This window comes from Alligator mississippiensis, chromosome 4 (genome assembly GCF_030867095.1).
Source record: "Alligator mississippiensis isolate rAllMis1 chromosome 4, rAllMis1, whole genome shotgun sequence".
In the NCBI taxonomy this organism is placed as follows: domain Eukaryota; kingdom Metazoa; phylum Chordata; order Crocodylia; family Alligatoridae; genus Alligator; species Alligator mississippiensis.
Genome location: NC_081827.1, coordinates 189,279,785 through 189,297,472, shown reverse-complemented (window position 1 = coordinate 189,297,472; position 17,688 = coordinate 189,279,785). Strand labels below are relative to the sequence as shown.

Here is a 17,688-nt window from a genome sequence, read left to right as displayed (position 1 = left end):
ACCTCACATGGCTGTCTGACTGTGTGGAGAAATCCTCTTCTACCCCTCAGACTTATCCCTCTACAATATCACAAGCCAGTCAGGTGGGATTCTGTTAAGCTTCAACTCTGTCTTTTTGGTATACTTAGCATGCCCAACAATGGTGCTCTTGAGCATGCTGCACTGGTTAAGATGAACTCCCTCCTATATCAGAAACAACATAGCCTGCTTTGTATGGGCAGGATAATTAGCCTTATGACACAATGAGGCTATTTAGCCTGCCTGAATCACTGTGCAGAGGCAGCATCAGTGTTTCCACTGTAGAAAACAACCTAACTGGAGCAGAAATGGCTATCCCAATGGCTAGTGGAGCCATGGACTGTACTTGAAAATGCCACTTCCACTGTGTTGAAATGGCTTTTTTTGTCCAGCACCATTATCCTTTCAAGACCTATACACCATTTTGTCACAGGTACAGAATGTGCAAATTATTGACATAATCATATAGAAACAGATACAGGAAACAATGGTGTCTGCTCTTCTGGTTGTTAATGGTTCTAGCATGCTTAATTTGCCTCCTGAGTGGAGAGAAAGGAGGCTGGAAAACACGATGGTTAGTAGAAAGAGAAAGGAATTTCTCTCCATAAGAAAATGACCCCCAGAGAAGGTGCCCTCTCAAGCCACTTGTAAAAGGTAAGTAGCCAGGAATTAAAGATTTCAATAGCATTTACCTTAAAGCTTACTAAGATTTCCTATTATGTTTACTAATAATTGTCAATTACCAGTTCTTTAGTATCTCTCGCATATTTAGTGAATTCCTGTAATCCTGTAGGGTGTCAAAAGGGTTTCATGGTGTTTTCACCAGAAGTATAGGACAAAATCTAGGTGTCTCTAACTTAGATTCCAGCCTGGCCAAAAATGAGACACCTAACCTGGAAGAGTGACCCCAGGAAGTACAGTTAGATTCCCAGACATCCTACAGAGGTGCTGGGAAGAATTGGGTGCCTCTGGAAGGAGATGCAGAAAGCTCAGATGCTGAGCAGACAGCTTTCTAGATTTAGTGAATAGGAAACATTGAGCACAGGGGCATGAGTATCTGAACTTCTGCCCTTTTCCATAGCTTACCTGCTTCTATCCACTCAGGATCTGGAACCCAAAGCCAACTGTCAGGATAGGGCTAATATGAAGTATGATGGCCTAGTGATTAAAGTACACTCCCAGAAAGTGGGAGGTTTGGTCTTTGTCAGCCTGCAGGGTTTTAACCTCATATCTCCCACCTCCCAGAAGAGGGCCTTTGGGAGCATGTGTGTACTACAAGGTGGAGATAGACACATTTGCCAGAAAGTGCTGAAACCATGGAGGAAACATAAGAACAGAGATGCCTTAGCACTTCTGGAACAATATATGCATGAATGTTAACTTATTAACTACACTAAAGGGGTGATTTTAAAGTTATATGACCAGGGTTAGAAGACAACTCTGACAGAAAAAGAAAGTGTTGGTAGCAACGAAGAACCGCAACTAGTGTGAGATCCAAGATCTGGCAGCAGCTTAACTGACACTGAGCTAACAAGGGTGTAGGTTGTAGGCGTGTGGGTTTAAGGACATAGGCAGACAAGGTTCTTTGGGTGAATCTGATATCTTTTATTAGACCAACTTAAATAGTTGGAAAAAAATTTTAAGCAAGCTTTTGGGTTCAAAAACCCTTCGTCAGGCTGAGGAAGTTTCAGCAGTTGGCATGTGTTTGTCCTGGATGGAATGAAAAGTAAAGAAGCCAGAAGCTGGGCTGATATGCATACAAGATAGGCAGTCAGTGAAGATGTAGACTGAGGAGTCAGTGGGTAAGAGACAGGCTGGGTGTCTCTGACTAAACATTAAACAGCCCACACCTTCAGGGAAACAGATTGTTTGGATGCGACTCTGTGGTGACATCATGTGCTCCATGCACTTCTCTTTCTTTGTTCTCTGCAGCAGCAAGGAGTGGATGGAAACAAGAGCTTTCATTCAGAGGAGTTTACATCTGCTTCATCTTCTTTCCTTTAACTTCAGAAGCATATCTGATGTCACAAGCAGGCATTCAGGGCCCTACACTTTGTTGCAGAAGAATAAGCCTGATCTAAAATAAAGGGAGAAAAGTTTAATCACACAGAACTCCACTCAACTGCCTTCACAAGAAATGGCATCTGGCAGTAGGAGGGGCTCAGAGGAGGATCAAGCAGAAGAAGCTGAATGACTGAAGGGGGACCAACCTGCTCTTTTCATCCAACCAGCACAGCAGAATACTGGGAAATGCACAGGAAATGTGTTCACCCAGAGCAGAGGAGTCCACAAATCAAAGATGATCAAAGTGTGGTAATTCCTGATTGTGACCAACATGTGGAGAGACTGATACAAGTCTCCCCTGCTGGTTACTAACTGTATGCAGAGAAAACTATGGAATGGGCAGTTCTGTCTACTTCGCTAGGGCATAGCCAACAAGCCTTCAGACTACATTCTATGCCAGGGGTAGGCCAGAGTGCCGAAAACCCCCACAGTGCCTACCTTGGAAGGTGCCGGAGTGCTGGCATGCCAGAAAAACAAAATGAGGGCAGGGGGTGCATGGCAGGATACCCTGCTTGTGCCCCTTGTCCCCCAGTCCTGCTGCCCCTTGAACCTGGGCCAGCTGCAATCATCTGCAGCCTCTCCGCCCCGGCCCCAGCCCCGGGCAGGCAGCACATACCGGCAATGTTCCCCACTGTGCTGCCCTCGCCGCTTCTGCGGAGCAGCGTTGGAACCCGGCGGGGCAAAGCACAGCGGGGGGGCGCAGAGAGCTGCCGGCTCCAAACTCCCCGCTGCCCTGCCACGCGTTCCCTGTGTGCACGGGAGCAGCGTGATTAGCACGCAGGGTTGTGCCCCTCACTGCTGCCCTGCCTACAGGGGACGTGTGGCAGGGCAGCTGGGAGTCTGGAGCGGGCAGCTTTCTGCGCCCCCCGCTGTGCTCTGCCCCGCCGGGTTCCAACGCTGCTCCGCAGAAGCGGCGAGGGCAGCACAGCAGGGAGAATTGCCGGTATGTGCTGCCTCCCTGGAGCCCAGGACCAGGTCTGGGAGGCAGCAAATGCTTGCACCTGGTCCAGGTTTTGGGTAGCTGCTGATAACCGCGGAGCCCAGGCTGCTTGCAGCAGGGCTTCCATGGGAGCGGCCCGGGTTCCGTGGCTTTCAGCAACTACCCAGAGCCGGGGCTAGCTGCAGCTGGGAGGCTACGAACAGCTCCAGCCCCGGGAAGGCAGTAGGTGCCAGTACTGTGCCAGTTGGGGCCGGGGAGGCAGTCAGCCGCTGTTTGCAGCCGGCCCCAGCTCTGGGTAGCTGCTGATAGTCACAGAGCCCGGGCTGCTCCCAGCAGGGCTTGCAGGGTCCCAGCTGCCTGCTGGGAGCAGCCCGGGCTGGCTGGCAGTAGCTACGCGGAGTTGGGGCCGGCTGGAGCTGGGAGGCTGCAAACAGCGGCTGCCTCCCCAGCCCCAACGCATGCCGAGGAACATGGCCTTGTGTGCCATGCTCAGCATGGGTGCCAGGGTTGCCTTTTCCTGTTCTAGGCTATTGTAAATGAAAGCTGTCTGTACTGCTGTTGAGAACTAAGTGGAGAGGGACCCTGGTTGAAGGTATGTATCAATGTAGTGGATACCTAATATGTAAGTGTTACATATATTACAGAAGCACTGGAATTTTCCCCAGATGAAATGACATACACACTGGCACATGTGCAATTGCTGCTGGATGGTTTACTCCAGAGTAATTTATTCTGGAGTAAATCCGCCCTGGGCAGGCATCTACACGTGCTTGCATTTGAGAGCAGGTTTGCTCCAAATAGAAGCCGTCAGGAGAGCCCAGGTGTTAGCTCGGGCTGGCAGGGAGCACAGGGCCAAGGGAAAGCTGTCGCCTGGTAGGGGCTGAGATTGCTCCCTGCCCCTGGGAGGTGCCTGCTGCCTGGGTGGGCTCCGCCACTGGAACCTGGGTGGAGACTGTCCCAGTAGCAGGGAGCAATCTCCTGCCCCCTGCTTCCCAGTTGACCAGAAGAAAATTTGCTTCCGGTTGGCCGTTTACATGTGCCATACTGCACAGTAATTACTTGGCACTATTTGCATTAACTGCTGAGCAGAGCAAATTACTGCACAATAAGGGTCTGCACGTATAGGTGGTGATGCTTACTGTACAGTAATTTGCTCAACTGCACAGTAAAGTGTCTCATGTAGATGCACCCACAGAGAGTTAAAGTGGGGATTAGATCATCTTTGAGGTCCCTTGCAACCCTATGATTCTTTGATCTTAAATCTCACCTTAAAAGAAATTCAAACAAATATGGAAATGTGGAGCAATGGCAGTCAGATTACCTTAACTCTGCCTTGTAGAGACAATAGGCAGGCACTTTACTATCATCAGAATTAAACCATTGCAGTGCTTGTGGTTTTGGATTAGAAACAGATTTTTAAAGAGACATTACTTTTTTTATTTCCCTCATGGTGTTACAGAAGGGACCTGGGAGGAATGACAGATGTTTCCTGAAGACTGTGACTTTCTCTAGCAAGCCCATGCTTGAATTGATATAAACACTGGGCCACTCCTTTGGGAAGTTAGTACTGTTCCTCATTTTCTTGCAGCCAGTATGTGCTTATTTTAATATGTCTCTGCTTCCAGCTTGTCATCTGATACATAGCAAGGGAAGGGATCCTCTGCAGTTAATTCTCTCCTAAATCTAGCCCTACCATATAATGCACTGAAAAGTTACACTCTGTAAAAAAAGTGGGGGATAACTCCCATCACCTCACAGGCATGTTATGAACATAAGTTCACATTGGCAAAGCATCAGATGATAACTTGATAAGTAACAGAGAAGAGCTTATGAGGAAATTAACAATTCTCTCTTCAGACCTGGGAGAGTGGTCAGGAAATTAGGCCTGGGAGCACAGATGACACGAGGAGGAGAAAAAAGGACACAGAAGAGCTATCTATTCCGGGATCACCTCCAGAACATGCAGAATACTGAATGAAGTAGGCTTCTGTGGCAACTAGGACTATGATCATGCAATTAAAGACAGCCAGTATCCGGTTATGTACATACAAGGGGTCCAAAGTAAGACGGCACATGCAAGTTGAATTCTGGCATCTCTCAGTTTTTGAATACTTGACTTTCTAATTTAACCATATTCTTCTGCTGTGTGTGGGATAACATGTCTCTACACGCACTCTGTTAGGCAAGTGTAGAAGGTAGCCTTGAAGCCAAGGTAATGCTGATTGCAACTGGGAGATATGGTACAGTCCCAGAGTCTTGTAGCAGGGAGTGTTGGTGAGGCATACCAGGAGGGCAGAATGTCGTGTCTTCAAAGTAAGTGGAGCTATTTTCATTTCACTTCAAAACAAATTCAAGTGCACTTTTCCTAGGATGTGGCTTTGTGCCCTGTTGCTGTGTGCTCATGCTCCGCCAGGGGTATATTTAGATTTGTAATACATTAATATGGCTAAGGTACTGCGCCTCTCTCACATCACAGCTGCTGCCGCTGCAGCTTAATGCTGACTTTGGGAAAGGCTCTTCAAAGCTGCAGCTCAGCTTTTGTAGGCCTGATAGCAGGGAGGCAGCAGCAGGGAGCTTTGTGTCAGAGGTGGACATTATCCTTCATTCCTGTCACAGTAGGAAAGTTTAAAGAAAGAAGTTGATTCAGTGACACCTCCCCCAACTTTATTGGTTCTTGCATCTCCTAAATTTTTTCCTTTCTGTGCACATTTATTTTAGTCCTTAAGAGGCTTAACTTGAGAATTTCCAGTCTCTTCAGCAAAGTAAATGCTTTGCAAAGCTTAAAATGTTGGATTATAGCAACCTTTTGAAACATTACAGGTTTTTAGACTTTGCATCCACAAGACACAGAAGTTAGAAGCCACTGGGGTGGTATGTGTAAAAGGGCAGCGGGTTCTGCAAAGCATGTATGTATGTATTTATGTGCACACTGGAGCTCTTAGGTTTGCATATATGAAAAAAATGGGGAATCTGGGAGATGTATAAAAGATCTGGCAGTTCTGGCATGTATGCATCAAAGGGCAGGAGGTTCTAGTATGTAAGTGTGTGTAAAATGGAATGGGGTTTTAGGGGATTTTGTGAAAAAGCTGGAGAACCAGGGGGAGTTGGGCAGTGGTCATGTGCCTGTGCACACATCTATGCATACATGATCAAGAGGGTTGGGACCTTGTTTTTGCCTTTATATAAAAGGGCAGGGAGCTCCAGAGTATGTGTGTTTGTAAAATAGCTGGGGGCTCTGGTTTGTGTGTATGGGTCAGCAGGGTGTTAGTTTGCTCTGGATATTCTCTGCAAGGAATAAGAGAGGTAGTTAGCCATGGTAGTCTGAAGCCAGGCAGAAGGCAGGACAGGGTGGCACTTTTAGAGACTAAAACTCATTAAAAAAGGCTGTAGGTGGCAGCCTACTTTGTCATATGCTATGAATGGACTTGTAGGGAGCAGGAGTACTAAACAGAAAGGAATAAAGTCATTTCACTACAAAGGATAGGGAAAGGAGGAGGAAAGTTAAGAGGAGAGGAGTTCTAGTGATGGGATATGGGCTCTCCTTAGTAACTTGAGTTGAATGGCTTGGCACAAGCTGTAGCCTGATAGCAGAGAGCTGGCTGCCAGGTTAGCAGTGCCCCTCTGCCCCTCAGCATACCACACACTGCTCAAAAAGCCCTGTAGAAGTGCCAAACTGTTATTCACCCTTGTGGCTGAAAGCAGCCAGGAGAATATATCTTGTTTTTGGAGCATTTGCTGATATGCCACAGGGCATGTGGGGATTGGAAGTGAGGAATTTTTACAGGCTTTATTGGACTATTTCTAATGCCATCTGTGACCCATGTTCAGTGGTCTGAGGACTGAGTGGAGTGTTCCCTCCTCCTGTGCCTTTGTCCCAGGTGCACAGTGGCTGACCCTAACTTGGTGTGGTTAGGGTTCATGATGTGCACACCTGTCTTATGAGGCCATCAGAAGGATTGAAACTGACAGTCTGAGGACACCAAATAACCACTTCATAAACAGAAGTTACTATGTACTAAAGGAGAAGACCCAGTACTGCAATCCCTTACTCATATGACTAACCTTATGCATGAGGAGCTCTATAGGTCCAACCCCTGAATACTTTAAGTGTTTGCAGGAGTGGGGCCCAGATCCCTGCTTGGAGACCTTTACATATTATTATTACTATGCCCAAGTTTCATGCATGTACCCATATTTGCACAGAACATGGCAAGTCACAAGCAGTTGAGCTCTCTTGCTCACAGAGAGGGAACTCACTATGCTAAAAGGAGCCCAGCATTTTCAGTGAATGTGGTGGTTTTTTTTCCATTTCTGGTGTTTTTAAGATCTTCAGAGTCAACTTTGTTATAAATCCATTCATGACAGCACTACTTGGTACTATCCTTGTCTTCTCAAGGAGAAGGAGCTCCTTCACTTCTGTGGCCAGGCTGTGGTACATTCTTAGCTTCTTTTTGATGGCATGCTGTACTTTGTCTACAAGGACAGCAGCATCAGTAAACCGTGCTGTCCTGGCCTTCTTGTTCACAGCTGTGAGGTCTGGTTGTTTGTGCATCATAGTTTGGTCCCTAATGGTCACCATATCCCAATGAATGTTGGTTCTATCATCTCCTAGTACTGCTTGTGGCCAAAGGGAAATAGTCTTGAACAGTGTTTTTTATTATGAGCCAGTTGCTGTTACGATACTTTATGCTGTTTACATGATGATGATGATAGTGATTATTGTAGTAGCTCCCAGGAGCCCTAGTCTTGGATTAGAATCTCATTGTACAAAAACAGAGAATAAACAGATTGCCTCTGCTCCAAAGATGGATATAGTCTAGTTATGAGACAAGAGACAACAAATTGATACAGAACAACAGAAGAGGACAAAAACACAATAAATGAAGACAGAAGATCAAGCCAATACTATGATATTCTTGAGCCTTTATAAGGGCTGATTCCGCGGTGCTGTAAACTATTGAGACAAATCAGTTCGGGAAAAAAAAGTAATCAGAAAAATGTGAACAATAATTGGAAGCTGTTTAAAATTTTCCTGGGTGCCTAAAAAGTCATAGTCCCACAACTAAAAGAGAAAGCCATACTGTTAAAAAAAGTAACTTGGCTTTAAGAGGGGAAACAACAGCAGCTGTAAGAAGAAGAAGAAAACCATTAATAACAAAAGATAAAAGTCAGAAATTGACAACAATAAATAGAAATCAGAAACTAGCAATTGTAGAAAACAAGGGAAGCAAAGGGACACGAGAAAAAAAAAGCCACCCTGTAACCTGTCCTTTAGAACTGAGATGTTCATATCTGGCTGTCCTTTTCATGAAAGCCTGTGTTTGTGAGCTGTTTTGTATGGCTTCAGGTTTTTATCAGTGGAGAAAGATTCAAGCTGTACAGAACTGTCTGGCTTTTATTATTCCACGTGTGAGACTAAATACTATTGGCTAGGTTTCTGTGCTGCAGTTCCTAATTCAGAGCACCTCAAAGCCCCCTGAAATGCTTTTGCAGGTGCCTGTGGGAACTTCTGTGCCAGAAGGAAGCTATTACTGTTGTCTTTCTATGCCCATCTTGTTATTCCAAGCCAGGGGTACTCAAGCCCCAGCCTGCAGGCCAGATCTGGCCTGTGGAGTCATGTTACCTGGGCCATGGGGCTCCAAGCTCCACACGTCTGGATCAGCCCTAGTGGGTTGGTCCTGCACAGAGGGATCAGGCCTTGGCCCCATGCAGTTGCATTGGGCCCACGGACCACTTCCAGCCTGTGGATGGACCTAGTACTGTGCATCTGACCCGTGGGGCAAAAATGTTGGACACCACTGTTTTGGCCCATCAAAGTAGCTACACCCCAATTTTTTCTAGATAAAACTGAAGGAACATGTTTTGGCAGGGTGCAGGAGTTAAACATGAGTGCATCTACACATGTGCTTTAATGCACATTAGGCTATTTTAATGCACATTAAAGAATCACAAAAAACCATGCACTTTTGCTAATGTGCATTAAAATAAGCTAATGTGCCTTTTTCTAGTACCTTACAATGGAGGTACTAAATTTAATGCGCATTTACAAAAGTGCATTAATGAAAGTGTAGATGCATCCAGTGGCCATCAAATAGGGGATGGAGGCATGTCCCTTCATAACTAACATTAACTTTAGGATAGGTCTCACTGCAGGTAGCATAGATGTCCAAAGCTAGCTTGGGTACTGGTAAAGCAGTCTAGTCACAGTAGCAGGGAGCTCAGTATGAGCTAATTTACCCTGCTTCCTGGGCAGGCTTTTCCACTCATGATGTGGTCCTTTGATGCATTCAACTGCCTCTCAGATCTCATGTGTGATATATAAGCTCCCTGGGGCACCAAGAGCCAGATCTGTTGTGTGTTATACAATACTTGGTACACCTGGATTCTGAGCTATTGCTGGAGCCCCTGTGTTCTTCCTCAGTAAAAGGCATCACTGCACTGACATGAAGGTATGGCTGGGATAAATGGGACTCATTTGCTTTTGTTTAAAGCCATGCTGTCATTTGATGTCAGCCAAGTGGATGAAGAATATTGTCCTTTCATAGTTTAGTGCCTGCCACCCAGAGATGGCTGAGATTGCTTTCCCATCCCTAATCTTTGCTGATCAGGACAGGACTTCTACAGCTGTAACCACTTCTTTAAATACCACACCAAGATCTTTCACCATGTACAACAAAATCTTGCCAATGCCTGTATTAACCCTATCTCTTTATTGCTAAAGAACAAGCTCAGTTCCCCAGGAGGATTTGCTGGCATGCAAATATTCAGGCCATAATTGTTCTGTGCTAATTTGTAAATTATCTGAGCATGCTTGTAAATCTGGGCTGTTGACAGTACAGGCCTGGACTTTAGTGTCTTGCCACTGAAACGACACTCACATTCTTGCTATAGGTAGAGGATTGGTTCTAACATGAAGCAAACCAGCTGTACAGGTGCAACTGCCACCACAAGGCTCTTCTCTGCAGGTAGAGAAGAGGCAGGAATTAGGAGGGGGAAGCAGATGAACTTCTATGAATAAGGAATTTCTCTTGTAATTGTGTGTGATGAGCACTACATCAGGGAAGGGCTGGGATGATCCTGGCAGACTTCTCTCCTTTAAGAATGTGTGCATGTGTGTGCGGGTTCCAGGAGGCATAGCAGCTCTTCAGCTCCTTTCCTTAGTATGCTAGAGGACATCAGGGCGGCTGGGCACTGTGTGGAGTCAGCCTCTCGGGGGATGACTGCACAGCAGAATGATGCTGCAGACGTAGGCACGCCTTAGTCAGCTTTAGTCTGGCTAACTCAGGTAACAGGAGCGCTGCAGATGTGATAGCTTGGGCTCAGTGCAGGCTAACGTCAAAAGCACAAGCTTGATGTAGCTTTGGGTACAGACTTTGGTTGATAACCCCGTCCCACCATGCCCTCACTTGTGCCCTCACTGCTGTTGTCACTTGTGCTAGATACCTTAAATATCACAGGGGCATATGCAACCCAGCACACTTAGTTTTGCTGTGCAGACACACCCTGTGGGTTTGGGGCAGCCACCTGTGCAGTGCCAGGCCAAGTAGATGTACTTGGCCATTCAACAATCCTAAGCCTGTGAGCTGGTTTAATAAATGGAACATTTTTTTCTCTGCCTTTACACAGTCTGCTAAAGGCGGAGGCAAACTACATGCTTAAACTTACTGGTTCAGAGAACTTTGTGAGAATGAGCCTCCAGCCACCCCCCACATCTGGAGGACTGCAGAGCCCTGTGCAACATGCTTCTCCAGTTACCTGGGAGATGTTTTGCACTGGCCCACTAGGATGTTCACCAGCCTGTACAAACACTAAATGATTTTGTGTCCCCTGCATCACTGGGAAATGCCACCGGGTCTCCACCCCTCTCCTGCCTAGGCTCCTACAGGAGGGCTAACATCACTCATGCACTTGTCCCAAGTTCTCTTTCTCTCACACTTGGCCTGGAGGACAGCTTTAATTGGTTACTTGCCTGCCTGGCTCGCAGCTTTTGCTCAGTGTTTGGCTGCTAATTGGCTTCCTACTGGGGGTGTTTCATTATGCTCCTGATTGGCTGTGCTTGTGAGAGTTTGCTGATTCAATTGGCTAAGGCACTCCAGGCCCTAGCTCTCCTCCTGTCTGCTGGGGTGTGGGCTGGCTTGATTGATGGGATAGGCTCTGCACCGTGGGGTGGGCAGTGCCTGTGCTGAGTGCAGGGAATATTCTCCTGCCTTTTGCTGCTGGTTTACTTACAGCAGGTCCTGCTGTGTATAGGATATTCACTGAGCCTCACCCCCACCCCTTCCCCAAACTATCCCTGTTTTTCCTCTTCAGCCCTTTCCTCCCTCCTAGACTAACCTGCCCCTGCTTGGACCAGCCCTGATCCCTTCCCACCTCATCAGCACCCTGCAGTTGGGCATCTGTCACACCGTCTTTCTGTCTGTGGGACAGGTGAGTTCTTTTGCTCTCCCCACATTTTGTTCTCTTAGCTGGACTTGACTGTGTGGCAGGGCAGCACGGAGGTGGTGGTGGTGGGACTGGCATCCTGGCTCAGTGAGATCTCAGCTCTTGGATGAGTCTTTCCTAAGGCATTAACTTTCAGTGCCCTGTGTTAGGAGGAGTGAAAGCTGCTGCTATGCTGTGCAGGGTACCCTGACATTGTGCCGTGCTCACAAGCATGCCTGTTTATCCAAACTTTATCCTGTTTTGGGCAGGAGCTGTTGTTATTGCCTTGGGTATCTATAGTGTCAGCGTACTGTGTTTTTTTTGGAGTTCACAAAGGAGATAGTCACAGCCTGTGCGATCTGTGTTGTGTCTTCAACAAGGGTGTGTGCTCTGCCTGAGGGAATCAGGGAATCTGATAAATAGAGGAAACGGGTTAATTTATCGAGAAGATCATTCATCACAATGGTTTAATTCCCGGTTGTTCTGATGCCACACCCCTTACCCCTCCCCAATATCAAATCCTGATATGATACCCAATATTTCACTGTTATTCATATTTCCTAGAGTGGTGAATCAACCAGAGTTTACTGTACAATCTTTTTCCCCCTACTTTGGGAGCAAGTCTTTGATTCCTGGTGCTGCAACGGTCCTGGGCGGTGCCAGAGAAAGGCATGTCGGCAGAGAGGAGCTACTGCTGTGGTGTGTTTCACGAGCCAGTCCTTCTATGTATTTGTGAAAATAGGCTGCATAAGCAAAGGAGTCATTCCAATCTCCCCAGCCCAAAAGTGAGGCCTGACACACTCTTAAAGAACCTCAATGTTGTGTCCCACAACTCTCCTGGGGTGTTCAGCTTTGCAAGATATTGGCGGCCTACTCCCAAGTGACAGTCTGTTTGGAAAGGTGAGAGATGGGGGAATGGTTGCCCTTCCTCCCTCTTCCCACCCCCCCCCCCCGAAAAAAAAATTAATGTGGGAGATGCTATTTTCTTGGGATAACAGGGAACCACTCAGCAAGGGCTGTCTCTTGGGAAATGTGGTGAATGCAGAAATCAAAGTCTGACTCCATGAAACATGCCAACGTATTTGGCTAAAAGCTGACAAAGCGCAGGGTCTGCTGCCCTTGTAGTTTGGGTAGGTACGCAGACCGAATGAGTGAGTATGTGCATGCTGCTTTCCTGGGTAGAGCTGGCGATATGTATCCCTGCAGATCAAGGGAAAGGCTTGTGGGATGAGTTGTTTACAACTGCTTGCTTCAGGAAAATTTCCATAGCTCTCATGCCAGCTGTACTCCACGGCTAGAAGGTGGTGTCCTTTAGTGCAGATACTCAGCCTAAATCCACCAAGTAGTCATTAGTCGCAATCCACTGCAAGGAGAAAAAACAGTTTTGTGTTCCTTGCTCCTGTAACCATGTAAATTGTCCGATGGGAGCCAGATACTAACAAAGTGTAATTCTGAGGAGGTGGGAAGGGATCCTGAGGCATCCTTAGAGAACTGCTGCCAAAACCTTCTGAGAGATCCAAAAAGCCCCTCAGAACTGTTTCACTGAATGCAAGGCTGCTGCTGACTTCCCCCACCAGGCAGAGTTATTCCTACAGATCTGTGACTGGGAGCTGTCCCCTGCTGCAGACAGCCTGAAATGGCACCATTGCAAAATGGAGAAGGGTCTCTACGTTACCTGTCCAGCTCACGGTCAATGTGGAACTATTCCATATTGCACACTTTCTAGTGTCTGCTGTGGCCTGCTTTTAAACATGTCCTGTCTCTTGCACAATATCTAACCCTGTCAGTGACTTAAAATGATTTCTTAGCTGGACTCATTTGTGTTGCAGGGAAGCATGGGAGTGGTACTGGTGGGACTGTTTATAGAGAAAAACACATGGTATGTTATGGATTCAGCTCTCACCTAGGCTTCCCACCCTCAGCCTGATCTGGTGAGCACTCCAGGGGCCCTGGACCAGGGCTAATACATTGCTGGCACCTCTGCAGCCACCATATTGTGCAGCTCAGTTCCTGCGACTGGTCTATATCATAATGACCATGAATAGAGAATTTGTCTGACAAGATCCAGGGTAGGCAGAGCGGTTGCATCTGGTAGTGATGGAGGGAGGGCACATGGGCAGCATCCTGTCCCAGGAAAGGGTCTGGCTTGGAAATGGGGACTACCTACATTTTGAATATGAAATGTCCAAACTTGGAATTCTGAAGTTAATCCCTCAAATCTGTATTTAGGCACTTAAATCAAAGCAGCGGTGCTGAACACACCTCCAGTTAAACAGGAGAGCAAGGAGTGATCATCCCCTTAGGGGAAAAAAGTCAACTCCACATGCATTTGACTTTACGCCCCAGATTTGGGAAGGTTAGCTATGGATACCAGTAATATAGCTCCTTGCAGGTATATGAGAACAGCTCTCTATCATGCTTGATACACCTTCCAGATCACAAATTACTCTGTGTCCCATCCATCCCTCACCTCTCCTTCCACCTATATTTACCCAACAGACCTGTTTGGGGGGAGGGGAACATAAATCTAGTGTTGGGTGTGGGCAGAAGGAAGGTGCTGAGATGCTCTGTGCTGCAGAAATGCCCTGGAGTTAAGTCAGCCAGAATAATTATTCTCCAACCTCTCCTTATAGCTTTCTTTCACCTGAGTAGAATGACATTTTTCTACTGGACTAATGAGTATTCCTGGGTATTATCCCAGTGTCAACAGTAGTTAGCAAATCATTGCAGTGAATGCAGCTGAGACCCTCCTTTTAGACCAGGTTCCTACCCAGTGAACTCATTCTTGAGACTGTCTCCATGAAAAAGCTCCAGTTCATCCTGACAGGGTCTCAAGGACAGATGCCAAATGGGGTGCAGATGAGATACATGGGGTGCTGCATGAGCACCGTTCTGTAACTGGTCTGTAGGGCTGCAGTCAGGTGCTCCTCTTTGGCAAACCTGGTGGAATCTTCAGCCATTTAAGTAAGTCATTAGGAAACTCTACGTGCATCTGCCGCATTCCCTTGCCCCTTCTGAGTGATCAGCTCAGTTCCTGTCTGCTTGCTAGCAGGGCAGCAGCCCAGCAGGGTGTTCCCAGTTTTCAAGGTGCTCTGAGTAGCAGCAGTGGTGCCTTGGGCTGGTGGTTGACTGCAGCAGAATGAATTTGGTCTCTTTCTATATAGGGATCCATACAGGACTGATGGCTGTAAAGTCTCCCCCAGCACTGGTGGCTGATAGTCTGTGCATATTCAATGCCAGTGTTGAAGGTCACATACCCTATGCAGCAGTGCATTCCCCAGGGTTAGGCCACCATTTAACCAGCTCGACCTGAGTGTGATCACATGAGTGGCTTAGTGTTAATATTTGACCTTGTCTTAATCTTATGTGGAAGAGTTGCCAGGAAGTCAGTGAAGGGCACAAGGACTTGCCTGTTGCCTTCTCTCTCCCTGCATAAGAAGGCCATGGCTGTGATTTTAAACGTGGATCTGCTTGAAAACACAATAATGGAATAGCAGGCTCTGTGCTTATTTCTCAGTGACTCCATAACAAGCGTACTGTATACAGAGGAAAAAAGGTGTTAAGCTGGCAGCCCATCAGAATTAGCCACAACTCGGGGCCAGACAATACTTTTTCTGCCGTCATGGCCAAAGATTCCAAATCCTGACTGCAGCTACTCCTGAGCTACCCAGAGTGGGGAGCTTCACACTTAAGCAATTCTCAGAAGACCCAGCTGGAACTTGTGGCTTTGTCATTATGTCAGTGCAATGCTGATGAGTTAGAACTTGAGCACTGAATGGGGCATATCTCTTGGCCTTTGGTTATTTCCTCAGTGACTGCCCATTGAGGGCACTTGGGTTGCACAAGTGTCACTGAAGGGAGATATCAGCTTGGAGGTGCAATTATGCTAATGCATGAGCCAGAATAGACTCCAGATCCTTCCCTTTGGTTGGGTCAAATCTGCAAGGTCTACAGGAGGCAGACTATAGGACCCTCTCCTGTGGCCAGGGTGGCTTTGTAGGATCCAAGGAAGAAGAAAGAGAAAATAATTTATTTTTGCCACTTCATTCTTCTCCTCTGATCCTGGGCACCACCGGAAATGAGGGATAGAGGAGGAAGGAAAGCTCTGATTATTAAGAAGCTGCCATTTGTGCAGAGGTGCTTTTTAGAGCAGAACTGTACTTTCAGGAGGTGTGACAGGTCAGCCAGTCTGGCTTTGGCTGTGAGAGCAGATGGCCCTGGGCAAATGCTAGAAAATGTCTCTGTAGGTTGTTATATAGACCCAAGGGCTGTTCAGCCATTTGGTGTTGTTGATTAGCTTGACTTTTTGTAGAGATGGGCCAGAGAGAAATAAGAATGGATTGTTTAAAAGCAACATTCACGATGCTCCCACAAACCCCTGCCTCACCTAGACCCTTCCAATAAATGTAGCATACTCCAGTCTGTTGTTGTGGGGGCCAGTTTATGTGCTGCCCTTCTCCCAGGATCTGTGCTAAGTTGATGCCTCCTAGCTCTGAGTATTTCAGATGTAAGAACCAGTGTAGACCCCATGTCAGCCTTTTTTGGGTGATGGGAACCTGCAGTCCAGCCACCAGGATTTTAGAACAAGTGCCTCAGAGTGACTGAGCTCCCACCTGCTTAAACTCCATGTGGCTGTAGGAACCCTGTTTTCTACTTAAGCTCTTCAGGAACAATGTGGAAGTAAAACAAACATTCACTGGCTTAGTAAAAGAATTTCTTAAATTCACAGACCTTACTCTTCAAAAGTACAAAAAAGTAACAGGTCTATGAAAAACAGCAAAGTCCTGAGCAGTCCTCTTTAGTTTAATCTCTGCTCTCCCCAGCTATTTGACTGTTTCATACCTGCCTTTTTGCTAATTCCCAGATCTGCACTTCTCGGTATCAGTGCTGAAAGCTCTACTGAAGATTGTGTTCAAGACAGAAGCTGAAGTACAGCAGGGGTTGCAAAAGCTAGAAAAGACCTAATCCTCAGATTACCACTGCTCCTGCACCAGTGCCCTGCAGTGGCCTGGCTTTGGAGCCTGTCTGGGTGGGCTACAGAGTGTTTCTGGGTCACCTTTAACAGCTCAGCAGAGCCAGAGGTTGGGGAAGGAGTCACCTCTCTTGTACCTTTATTTTTTGTAATGGTTTGTTTTTCTGGTCTGCATCATGAGATCACAGTGATGGGGACAGTATTGATTGCCAAATGGATGGTAGTCTCAGGTGAGAGAAGCACTGACTGTTCAGGGAAAAAATTATTCTGGGATGCTTGTGTCCTGCCCAGGAGGCCTGTGCGAAGCGGCTAGCATTCACTTTGGATTCGGCTGATTCGGAGAACAGTGATTTGATTTGGTGATTTGAATCACTGTCCTGGTTCAATTTGGGCGAATCTGATTTGGAGATTCGGCTGCTGCCGAATCTCCAAATCAGCCAGGCCAGGCACATCCCCTGCCCCTCTCCCAGCCCAGCAATGGCCACCCTGCTGGCCCCAGCTCCCAGCACTTGGGGGAAAAAAAGCTCCGGCTCAGCAGGTGCTGCCAGGTGGGGGGCAATCCCCGCTGCCCCATGCTGCATGGGGGGCTCTTCACAAGCCCCCCGGTCCCCCAGCTCCCTTACAGGTGCCCTACACAGGCCAGCTCTGGCCCTTTATAAAAAAACCTGAAGAAACCCCAGGACTCTTCGCTTCTGCCAGTGGGGGGCAATCCCCACTGCCCCTCATGGCCCCGCGTCACATGGAGCCCCTGAATCCCCAAGGCTGCACCAGGAACGATGAGTCCCGGGGCTTTTCTCCGCTTTTTTTCTATTAAAGGGCCAGAGCCCTGGCAGGTGGGGCAGCCATGGGGGCGTCGAGGGGGCTCGTGCAGCATGGGGCAGTGGGGATCGCCTCCTGCCCGGCAGCACCCAGTGAGCATTGGGGCTTTTTTTTAAAGTACTGAGCTGGGGCAGGCAGGGGCAGCCATGGGGGGGCTGGGGGAGAGGGTGGGGGTTGGAGCAGTTGGCAGAGATCCCCCCCATGGTCCCCTCCCCCCTCCCCTGCCCCTAGTACTTACCAGCTCGGAGTGGCTGCAGCTCCGTGCTGCAGCCACCAGGGACTGCCCAAATCATCAAAGCTCTCCGAATCTTTGCCGAAGATTTGGAGACCTTTGAATCAATTCAGACCTTTCAGTTGGTCCCCTGATTCGATTCAGATTGGGAGGTTTGGCCACCGAAATGGGCCGAATCTCCTCCGAATTGAATCACCACCTGAAATACCACTGCACAGCCCT

The 17,688-nt window shown here is 47.6% G+C and overlaps 1 protein-coding gene across 35 annotated transcripts in view; it reads left to right on the top strand.

Annotated features, from left to right (window-relative positions):
* Positions 1-5,242: 5,242 nt before the first annotated feature.
* PCBP3 (poly(rC) binding protein 3) overlaps positions 5,243-17,688 on the top strand; it is a 248,019-nt gene continuing 235,573 nt past the window's right edge. For 6 of the 35 annotated variants that reach the window (XM_019492279.2, XM_019492286.2, XM_019492280.2 and 3 more), the window contains exon 1: positions 11,193-11,449. The gene's annotated coding sequence lies outside the window, so the exon portion shown is untranslated. Of the gene's footprint in view, positions 5,336-11,187; positions 11,450-17,688 lie in introns of those variants that run through there. The other 29 variants (XM_019492310.2, XM_019492297.2, XM_019492278.2 and 26 more) reach the window with 10 other exon arrangements.